We start from the raw sequence: 11617 nt of genomic DNA on the forward strand, positions 1-11617 counted from the left end.
TTTGGAACTCCTGACCTCCAGTGATCTGCTTGCCTCGGCCTCCCAAAGTATTGGGATTATAGGTGTGAGCCACAGCGCCTGGCCAAATATATTCTTAAAGTGTTGAGAGTATAGAAAACAAAATAGCTATTATTTCTGCCCTTATAAAATGTAGATTATCTTGTCAGAGACAGAAATATTAGCAATTCATTCTGAAAATTTTTTGAGAGGGAGATTATAAAAATAATAATGATAGTAATGATAATAGTAATAGTGGACATTTATTTTTTACTCTGAGATTCAAACCCTATGCGAAGTGATTTGGATATATAATCTGAGTCCAGACACCTATAAGACTAGTACTATTATTTTCTCAAAATGAGTAAAATGAGTTTTTAAACGTCTAAATCACTTCGCCAAGGTCATTATACTTCAAGTACTAAAGCCAGAAAAAATCAAGGTAGCTCGGAGAGTACATAAAAAACATTTTCAAACAACTTAGTTTTTTTCCAAGACCTTGTGTGTGTGTGTATATATATATATATATATATATATGTTATACAATTAAAATGCACAAAAGAAAAATAACAATTGTAAGGCATAATTGGAAGGACAGCCAAGAAAGATGAGCCAATAGACTGAAGTTCAGGCAAGCTGATTTATTGTCAGTCCTGCCCAGCTACCTCCTGACAAAAGCAGAGAAAGCAGCCCTGCTTACAGGTTATAGCAAGGTTGTACAGGGTGTAGAAATGGGTTGGGGTAAAGGAAAAAGAAAAGGTTGGGAGTGGGGGTACTTTGTGCCAGGTGTCTGACCACTTCCTGGGGATGTTTTTCTTGCCAGCTCTGTTATGTAAGGTAGACATCTTGACCACATCCTGAAACAGCTGGCCTCTGGTCAGACAGTCACAGGTGGGTTTGGGGTAGGGGGTTTTACTTTTGGCCTTTAGGAGGGGAAAACAGTCCAGTTGGGTGGACCCTAACAGTAATAATAAATCAGATTCCTACATTGCTAAGCTCACTGATGTTGTCACCTTTGTATATTTACTGTCATAACGTTTTTTATACATACATAAATCTTTCCTGGCTGAAGCCTGGAGTAAATACTTTCTTCAAGGAGTCCTGGTTTCCTTTAGTGGCATATGCTAGTAGAGAAAAAAATCTTGACATTATATGTACTCATTGGTACTGAGCCATTTTAGTTTGCAGAGCTAGAAAAGATAGATTTTGAAAATATGAGTTTAAAACGATGTTTAAATTTAACACTACAAGATTGTCTCGATTTCATTACTTTTGCAATTTTATAGTTTTTCAAGTTAACATTTAATTTTCATTTTACATTACTGAAATCTTATGTTCTGTTGCATAAAATTATAAAATGTTTGTATGCAAAAAGGAAAATTACTAAGTCCATCCTCTTTCCTGATATTCTTTTCTCTTAGCTTCCTGTAGATCTCTAGCCCTTCTCAGTCACCTAAGAGTGTACCCTCTCTCTTCACCGTTTGCAAGTTGCTTCGGGTCAGCACACTCTAAGCCCAAACCTGTAACACCGGCAATCAGAACCCTCCTTAAATCTAGGCAATTGAGGCCTCTGTCCCAAGCTCCACGCTTCAAAGGACTGTCTGGCTTTCCTCTGATTGCTGGCTTCACTGTAGGGCACAGACTAGCAGAGCAAGGGGGCACGTCTCTTCCCTTCTAGGCCATACTCCCAGCACCCTGGACCTTGAGCCTTGAACAGTCTTTCTACATTTAATCTATTGTCTTGTTCATTGAAATATTCCACATGAAAAAAATACTAGTTGTTTTATTAAACAGGAAAACTGAAGCATTTTTTCTGGAGTACGTTTTGATCTTGGAAAGGATAATAATATTGTTGAAGAAAAAATTAAAAGGAAAATACAACCCATTATTTAATCCTATGATGTTAAGCAGGAAACAATTCAAAGAAAGCAAATCATTCCTTAATATTCAATTGTTTATACTTATTTTATAGACTGAGTCTCACTATTGTGCCTAGGTTGGTCTCAAATTCCTGGCCTCAAGTGATGCTCCCACCTTGGCCTCCCAAAGTGCTGGGGTTATAGACATGAGCCATCACACCCAGCCAATATTTAATTTTAGTATATGGAAACTCTGCAGTTTTCCTACCTCTATTTGGGGACATGAGAAAAGCATATTTGGAAAAGAATTATTTATTTGAGCCACGAAAGAAAAATAAGTCACTTCCAGCAGTATGTCAGCAACCTCACAATGCAACAGTATGTTGGCAAGCTCACAAAGGAGCTTAGTAAATCTGTGAAATTTGTAAGTTCTGTCAGTGAATGGAAGGGTCAGAAACTCTTAGGTAGGGCAAAAAACTAGTAAAATATTTCAAAGTTCAACTGTTACTAAACTTTTATTTAGATTGAGGTTTCAAAAATTCAATTAATTTGTGTTGCTTTAATGAAATAAATTTAGGAAGCAAGAATATGAAATTTAATTTGTAGATTATGATATGAGTAGTCAAAGTAATATCAGAATTGTATTAAATAAATTTTCCAACAATTGATACTTACCGTTACTACTCAAACATGAGCCACCACCATGGTTATAAAATAAGCTTCTTCTTCATGATTCTGGCTTCCATTTTGGCACACATATGCAGACAAGAATGCTGTTAAATTTACTTCTCACAGTTATATTTTCATCTGAGGTTGGTGGAAGCTTTAGGAAGTTTGAGAGGAACATCATAGGCTCTATCAAGTTGTTTGGCCCCAACATTTCAGCAAACAGGGTCTAAAATAAAACACATACACATACACACACATTCTAAGTGTCAAAAATAATTTTGAACCAAGAAGTGCACATTAATATCTGATATGATCCAAATGGACTTAAATTACATATTCTTGGAAAAATGATACCACCTTAATATACAGAAGTTCAAATATTGTAAAATAAGAATTATTCTAAGTGAAATGAATCCTCATCTACCCATCATTCAATAGGAATACCATTATGGGTCTATAATTCTGCGTGAAATACTGTGGAGACCAAGTGGAATCAGGTAAATTCATCATCCTAAAACAAAACAAAACCGCCACCAACAAAAACCTTGGAGCCAAATGAGAGACATGAATGACAAAACAAGATCTTACCAGAGATATAGACAAAGTTATTTGAGATAATCATAAAGATGTATCATAGACTCTATGAATAAGCTCAACCGTACTCATAAATAATATTTAATACAAGGCAGAATGAGGAAAGACCTTGAATAGGGGGCTAAGGTAGGAAGAGGAGTGGGATTGATTCTAACTGACCATCATGGAGAAAGTTTCTCATAAATGCTCTATTTGATCTTAATCTGAAAAATGTATTTAAAATTTTTAGATTCAGTGAGAAAGGCCAGAGCAACTTGATCAACATCCTGAATGAAGGACATTATTTCATGGGTGTTTACAAAAACCATTTTAATTGAGAGCTAACTTTCTTGGGCTATATGGTTGAAATTATCCTGGGAAGCTCTACTATGATGACATTGTGGGGTGCTGTATTCAGAATGCAATTGTCCATTCTTTCTTTACAGGAGTATTACAAGCAGCTTAATATGCCCTAATGAGCCAACAACAAAATAAATTTTATATGTATATAATGTTAACATGTATGATTAAATATAATGAAATCATGTAAACCACTGTTTTTTTGTTTGTTTTTATTTATTTTTTTAAATTTATTTATTTTCTTTTTTTTATTGTTATACTTTAAGTTCTAGGGTACATTGCACAACGTGCAGGTTTGTTACATATGCATACTTGTGCCATGTTGGTGTGCTGCATCAATCAACTCGTCAGCACCCATCAACTCGTCCTTTATATCAGGTATAACTCCCAATGATATCCCTCCCTCCTCCCTGCTCCCCACAATAGGACTGGCGTGTGATGTTCACCTTCCCGTGTCCAAGTGATCTCATTGTTCAGTTCCCACCTATGAGTGAGAATATGTGGTGTTTGGATTTCTGTTCTTGCAATAGTTTGCTGAGAATGATGATTTCCAGCTGCATCCATGTCCCTACAAAGGACACAAACTCATCCATTTTATGGCTGCATAGTATTCCAAGGTGTATATGTGCCACATTTTCTTAATCCAGTCTGTCATTGATGGACATTTGGGTTGATTCCAAGTCTTTGCCATTGTGAATAGTGCCGCAATAAACACATGTGTGCATGTGTCTTTATAGCAGCATGATTTATAATCCTTTGGGTATATACCCAGTAATGGGATGGCTGGGTCATATGGTATTTCTAGTTCTAGATCCTTGAGGAATCGCCATACTGTTTTCCATAATGGTTGAACTAGTTTACAATCCCACCAACAGTGTAAAAGTGTTCCTATTTCTCCACATCCTCTCCAGCACCTGTTGTTTCCTGACTTTTTAATGATTGCCATTCTAACTGGTGTGAGATGGTATCTCATTGTGGTTTTGATTTGCATTTCTCTGATGGCCAGTGATGATGAGCATTTTTTTCATGTGTCTGTTGGCTGTATGAATGTCTTCTTCTGAGAAATGTCTGTTCATATCCTTTGTCCACTTTTTGATGGGGTTGTTTGTTTTTTTCTTGTAAATTTGTTTGAGTTCTTTGTAGGTTCTGGATATTAGCTCTTTGTCAGATGAGTAGATTGTAAAAATTTTCTCCCATTTTGCAGGTTGCCTGTTCACTCTGATGGTAGTTTCTTTTGCTGTGTAGAAGCTCTTTAGTTTAATTAGATCCCATTTGTCAATTTTGGCTTTTGTTACCATTTCTTTTGGTATTTTAGACATGAAGTCCTTGCCCATGCCTATGTCTTGAATGGTATTACCTAGATTTTCTTCTAGGATTTTTATGGTATTAGGTCTAACATTTAAGTCTCTAATCCACCTTGAATTAATTTTCATACAAGGAGTAAGGAAAGGATCTAGTTTCAGCTTTCTACTTATGGCTAGCCAATTTTCCCAGCATCATTTATTAAATAGGGAATCCTTTCCCCATTTCTTGTTTTTGTCAGGTTTGTCAAAGATCAGATAACTGTAGGAGTGTGGTATTATTTCTGAAGACTCCGTTCTGTTCCATTGGTCTATATCTCTGTTTTGGCACCAGTACCATGCTGTTTTGGTTACTGTAGCCTTGTAGTATAGTTTGAAGTCAGGTAGCGTGACGCCTCCAGCTTTGTTCATTTGACTTAGGATTGTCTTGGCAATGCGGGCTCCTTTTTGGTTCCGTATGAACTTTAAAGCAGTTTTTTCTAATTCTGTGAAGAAAGTCATTGGTAGCCTGATGGGGATGGCATTGAATCCATAAATTACCTTCGGCAGTATGGCCATTTTCATAATATTGATTCTTCCTATCCATGAGCATGGTATGTTCTTCCATTTGTTTGTGTTCTCTTTGATTTCACTGAGCAGTGGTTTGTAGTTCTCCTTGAAGAGGTCCTTTACATCCCTTGTAAGTTGGATTCCTAGGTATTTTATTCTCTTTGAAGCAATTGTGAATGGGAGTTCATTAATGATTTGGCTCTCTGTTTGTCTGTTACTGGTGTATAAGAATGCCTGTGATTTTTGCACATTGATTTTGTATCCTGAGACTTTGTTGAAGTTGCTTATCACCTTAAGGAGATTTTGGGCTGAGATGATGGAGTTTTCTAAATATACAATCATATCATCTGCAAACAGGGACAATTTGACATCTTCTTTTCCTAACTCAATACTCTTTATTTCTTTCTCTTGCCTGATTGCCCTAGCCAGAACTTCCAGCACTATGTTGAATAGGAGTGGTGAGAGAGGACATCCCTGTCTTGTTCCAGTTTTCAAAGGGAATGCTTCCAGGTTTGCCCATTCAGTATGATATTAGCTGTGGTTTTGTCATAAATGGCTCTTATTATTTTGAGATACGTTCCATCATTACCAGATTTATTGAGAGTTTTTAGCATGAAGGGCTTTTGAATTTTGTCAAAGGCCTTTTCTGCATCTATTGAGATTATCATGTGGTTTTTGTCTTTGGTTCTGTTTATATGCTAGATTATGTTTATTGATTTGCGTATGTTGAACCAGCCTTGCGTCACAGGGATGAAGCCCACTTGATCATGGTGGATAAGCTTTTTGATGTGCTGCTGGATTCAGTTTGCCAGTATTTTATTGAGGATTTTTGCATCGATGTTCATCAGGGATATTGGTCTAAAATTCTCTTTTTTTGTTGTGTCTCTTCCAGGCTTTGGTATCAGGATGATGTTGGCCTCATAAAATGAGTTAGGGAGGATTCCCTCTTTTTCTATTGATTGGAATATTTCAGAAGGAATGGTACCAGCTCCTCCTTGTATCTCTGGTAGAATTCGGCTGTGAATCCATCTGGTCCTGGACTTTTTTTGGTGGGTAGGCTATTAATTGTTGCCTCAATTTCAGAGCCTGCTATCGTTCTATTCAGGGATTCAACTTCTTCCTGGTTTAGTCTTGGGAGAGTGTAAGTGTCCAGGAAATTATCCTTTTCTTCTAGATTTTCTAGTTGATTTGCATAGAGGTGTTTATAGTATTCTCTGATGGTAGTTTGTATTTCTGTGGGGTCGGTGGTGATATCCCCTTTATCATTTTTTATTGCGTCTATTTGATTCTTCTCTCTTTTCTTCTTTATTAGTCTTCCTAGCGGTCTGTCAATTTTGTTGATCTTTTCAAAAAACCAGCTCCTGGATTCATTGATTTTTTTGAAGTGTTTTTTGTGTCTCTATCTCCTTCAGTTCTGCCCTGATCTTAGTTATTTCTTGCCTCCTGCTAGCTTTTGAATGTGTTTGCTCTTGCTTCTGTAATTCTTATAATTGTGATGTTAGAGTGTCAATTTTTGATCTTTCCAGTTTTCTCTTGTGGGCATTTAGTGCTGTAAATTTCCCTCTACACACTGCTTTAAATGTGTCCCAGAGATTCTGGTATGTTGTATCTTTGTTCTCATTGGTTTCAAAGAACATCTTTATTTCTGCCTTAATTTCATTATGTACCAAGTAGTCATTCAGGAGAAGGTTGTTCAGTTTCCATGTAGTTAATCGGTTTTGATTGAGTTTCTTTTTTTTTTTTTTTTTTTTTTTTTTTTTTTTTTTTTTTTTTTGAGACGGAGTCTCGCTCTGCCGCCCAGGCTGGAGTGCAGTGGCCGGGTCTCAGCTCACTGCAAGCTCCGCCTCCTGGGTTTACACCATTCTCCTGCCTCAGCCTCCCAAGCAGCTGGGACTACAGGCGCCCGCCATGTCGCCCGGCTAGTTTTTTTTTGTATTTTTTAGTAGAGACGGGGTTTCACCATGTTAGCCAGGATGGTCTCGATCTCCTGACCTCGTGATCCGCCCGTCTCGGCCTCCCAAAGTGCTGGGATTACAGGCTTGAGCCACCGCGCCCGGCCTTGATTGAGTTTCTTAGTCCTGAGTTCTAGTTTGATTGCACTATGGTCTGAGAGACAGTTCATTATAATTTCTGTTCTTGTACATTTGCTGAGGAGTACTTTACTTCCAATTATGTGGTCAATTTTGGAATAAGTGCGATTTGATGCTGAGAAGAATGTATATTCTTTTGATTTAGGGTGGAGATTTCTGTGGATGTCTATTAGGTCTGCTTGGTGCAGAGATGAGTTCAATTCCTGGATATCCTTGTTAACTTTCTGTCTCGTTGATCTGTCTAATGTTGACAGTGGGGTTTTGAAGTCTCCCATTATTATTGTATGGGAGTCTAAGTCTCTTTGTAAGTCTCTAAGGACTTGCTTTATGAATCTGGGTGCTCCTGTATTGGGTGCATATATATTTAGGAGAGTTAGCTCTTCCTGTTGAATTGATCCTTTTCCCATTATGTAATGGCCTTCTTTGTCTCTTTTGATCTTTGATGGTTAAAGTCTGCTTTATCAGAGACTAGGATTGCATCCCCTGCTTTTTTTTTTTTTTTTCCATTTGCTTGGTAGACCTTCCTCCATCTCTTTATTTTGAGCCTATGTGTGTCTCTGCATGTGAGATGGGTCTGCTGAATACAGCAAACTGATGGGTCTTGACTCTTTATCCAATTTGACAGTCTGTGTCTTTTAATTGGTCCATTTAGTCCATTTACATTTAAGATTAATGTTGTTATGTGTGAACTTGATACTGTCATTGTGATATTAGCTGGTTATTTTGCTCATTAGTTGATGCAGTTTCTTCCTAGCATCGATGGGCTTTACATTTTGACATGTTTTTGCAATGGCTGGTACTAGTTGTTCCTTTCCATGTTTAGTGCTTCCTTCAGGATCTCTTGTAGGGTAGGCCTGGTGATGACAAAATCTCTAAGCATTTGCTTGTCTGTAAAGGCTTTTATTTCTCCTTCACTGATGAAACTTAGTTTGGCTGGATATGAAATTCTGGGTTGAAATTTCTTTTCTTTAAGAATGTTGAATATTGGCCCCCACTCTCTTCTGGCTTGGAGAGTTTCTGCCGAGAGATCTGCTGTTAGTCTGATGGGCTTCCCTTTGTGGGTAACCTGACCTTTCTCTCTGGCTGCCGTTAACATTTTTTCCTTCATTTCAACTTTGGTGAATCTGGCAATTATGTGTCTTGGAGTTGCTCTTCTCGAGGAGTATCTTTGTGGCATTCTCTGTATTTCCTGAGTTTGAATGTTGGCCTGCCTTACTAGGTTGGGGAAGTTCTCCTGGATGATACCCTGAAGAGTGTTTCCCAACTTGGTTCCATTTTCCCCCTCACTTTCAGGCACCCCAATCAGACGTAGATTTGGTCTTTTCACATAATCCCATACTCCTTGAAGGCTTTGTTCATTTCTTTTTCCTCTTTTTTTTTAGACTTTTCCTCTTGCTTCATTTCATTCATTTGATCCTCAATCGCTGATACTCTTTCTTCCAGTTGATCGAGTCGGTTACTGAAGCTTGTGCATTTGTCACGTGTTTCTCGTGTCATGGTTTTTATCTCTGTCAGTTCGTTTATGGCCTTCTCTGTATTGATTATTCTAGTTATCCATTCTTCCATTCTTTTTTCAAGATTTTTAGTTACTTTGCGCTGGGTACGTAATTCCTCCTGTAGCTCTGAGAAGTTTGATGGACTGAAGCCTTCTTCTCTCAACTCGTCAAAGTCATTCTCCGTCCAATTTTGATCCATTGCTGGCGATTAGCTGCATTCCTTTGGAGGGCGAGATGTGCTCTTATTTTTTGAATTTCCAGCCTTTCTGACCTGCTTTTTCCCATCTTTGTGGTTTTATCTGCCTTTGGTCTTTGATGATGGTGATGTACTGATGGGATTTTGGTGTGATTGTCCTTTCTGCTTGTTAGTTTTCCTTCTAAGATTCAGGACCCTCAGCTGTAGGTCAGTTGGAGGTTGCTTGAGGTCCACTCCAGACCCTGTTTGCCTGGGTATCAGCAGCAGAGGCTGCAGAAGATAGAATATTGCTGAGCAGCGAGTGTTTCTGTCTGATTCTTGCTCTGGAAGCTTCGTCTCAGGGGTGTGCCCCGCCGTGTGAGGTGTGGGATGTCAGTCTGCCCCTAGTGGGGGATGTCTCCCAGGTATTCTACTCAGGGGTCAGGTACCCACTTGAGCAGGCAGTCTGTCTGTTCTCAGATCTCAGCCTCCGTGTTGGGAGATACACTGCTCTCTTCAAAGCTGTCAGACAGGGTCATTTGCATCTGAAGAAGTTTCTGCTGCTTTTTGTTTAGCAATGCCCTGTCCCCAGAGGTGGAGTCTACAGAGACAGGCAGGCCTCCTTGAGCTGCTGTGGGCTCCACCCAGTTCGAGCTTCCCAGTGGCTTTGTTTAGCTACTTAAGCCTCAGCAATGGCAAGCAACCCTCCCCCAGCCTTGCTGCTGCCTTGCAATTAGATCGCAGACTGCTGTGCTAGCAATGAGGGAGGCTCCGTGGGCATGGGACCCTCTTGGCCAGGTGTGAGATATAATCTCCTGGTGTGCTGTTTGCTAAGACCCTTGGTAAAGTGCAGTATTAGGGTGGGAGTTACTCGATTTTCCAGGTGTTTTGTGTCTCAGTTCCCCTGGCTAGGAAAAGGGATTCCTTTCTGCCTTGTGCTTGCCAGGTGAGGCGATGCCTCACCCTGTTTCAGCTCTTGCTGGTCGAGCTGCACCAGCTGACCAGCACTGATTGTCTGGCACTCCCCAGTGAGATGAACCCAGTACCTCAGTTGAAAATGCAGAAATCACCCATCTTCTGTGTCGCTCGCCCTGGGAGATAGAGACTGGAGCTGTTCCTATTTGGCCATCTTGCTCCCAAGCCTACCACTGTTTTTAAAAGTAGTGATTTTGCAACAGTCATTGAGTTAAATTTTACAATAGTCTAATTTCCTAATTCATTTATTGAAAGGTCTTTTATAAAAATTATTCTGTTATTTAATGCTGTCTCAGATTAATTTTATCCAAAATCATATATTCAGTTGTTACTAGGTTTTTTCTGAAGTTAAGAAGTTAGTTATAGTCAAAACAAAAGGCAGCAATTAGCCAACCAACTGCTATTATAGATAGATATAGATAATTTTTTTTTTTTTTTTTTTTTTTTTTTTGAGACGGAGTCTCGCTCTGTCGCCCAGGCTGGAGTGCAGTGGCCGGATCTCAGCTCACTGCAAGCTCCGCCTCCCGGGTTTATGCCATTCTCTCGCCTCAGCCTCCCTAGTAGCTGGGACTACAGGCGCCCGCCATCTCGCCCGGCTAATTTTTTGTATTTTTTTTAGTAGAGACGGGGTTTCACAGTGTTAGCCAGGATGGTCTCGATCTCCTGACCTCGTGATCCGCCCGTCTCGGCCTCCCAAAGTGCTGGGATTACAGGCTTGAGCCACCGCGCCCGGCCGATAGATATAGATAATAATGACTTCATAATATATACATTCACCTATATAATGTACTATATGTATATTTACATTGAGTTATATGTCTTATTTAAATCTATACCTAATCCATATAGAAATCTGTGTTCATATGTATGTCTATATTGAAATTCATATATTTATCTATATAAAACTGTCAGTTGTTTTTCCACAAATGTCACTTGGGCATGATTTGCTATGTTTTTTAAATCTTTTTGGCAAATGTTAGCTGGGAAAACTTTTTATATGATTACATCAGGAACTAAAATCACAAATATCCACTGATAATACTAGCAATTTTATGCAGAAAGATACAGGTAACTACTCTATTTATTGAGTTTTTAATCCTTGCCAGATACTTGCTTTCCATCCATGCACCCATTTGGCTCTCACTAAAATCTGGTAAGCAGTAATATCTTTCTAGTTTTTAGATGAGTCTACTGAGGTAAAAGTGATTAAGACACTGTTCATGTAGGTCCCCAGAGGCAGTAAGTGCTGGCATGTAGACTAGTGGTCACTCCTGAGCAGCCAATATGCTGCTCCTTAGTGACCAACATTATGAAAGGCCCAAAGAAGAGAGAAGATGACCAGAGACACAGTGGTCACCAATCCCTCAGTATTTGTTGAACTTTCATGAGTGTGAGAGTCTATGTAGAAACTTAAAATCGAGGTCACCTTGGGCCCAGCCCAGAATCTAGCAGGATTGCTGTTTCCTGTGGCTAATCCCATTTCCCTGCCCAATCATGCTACATCTGGGTCATTATTGCTGGAGTAATCAGCCTCCAAATCCTGTTAGACACTGACTAAGCATTTGGGTTTCAC

Source organism: Trachypithecus francoisi, unplaced genomic scaffold (genome assembly GCF_009764315.1).
Source record: "Trachypithecus francoisi isolate TF-2019V2 unplaced genomic scaffold, Tfra_2.0 Lachesis_group0, whole genome shotgun sequence".
In the NCBI taxonomy this organism is placed as follows: Eukaryota; Metazoa; Chordata; class Mammalia; order Primates; family Cercopithecidae; genus Trachypithecus; species Trachypithecus francoisi.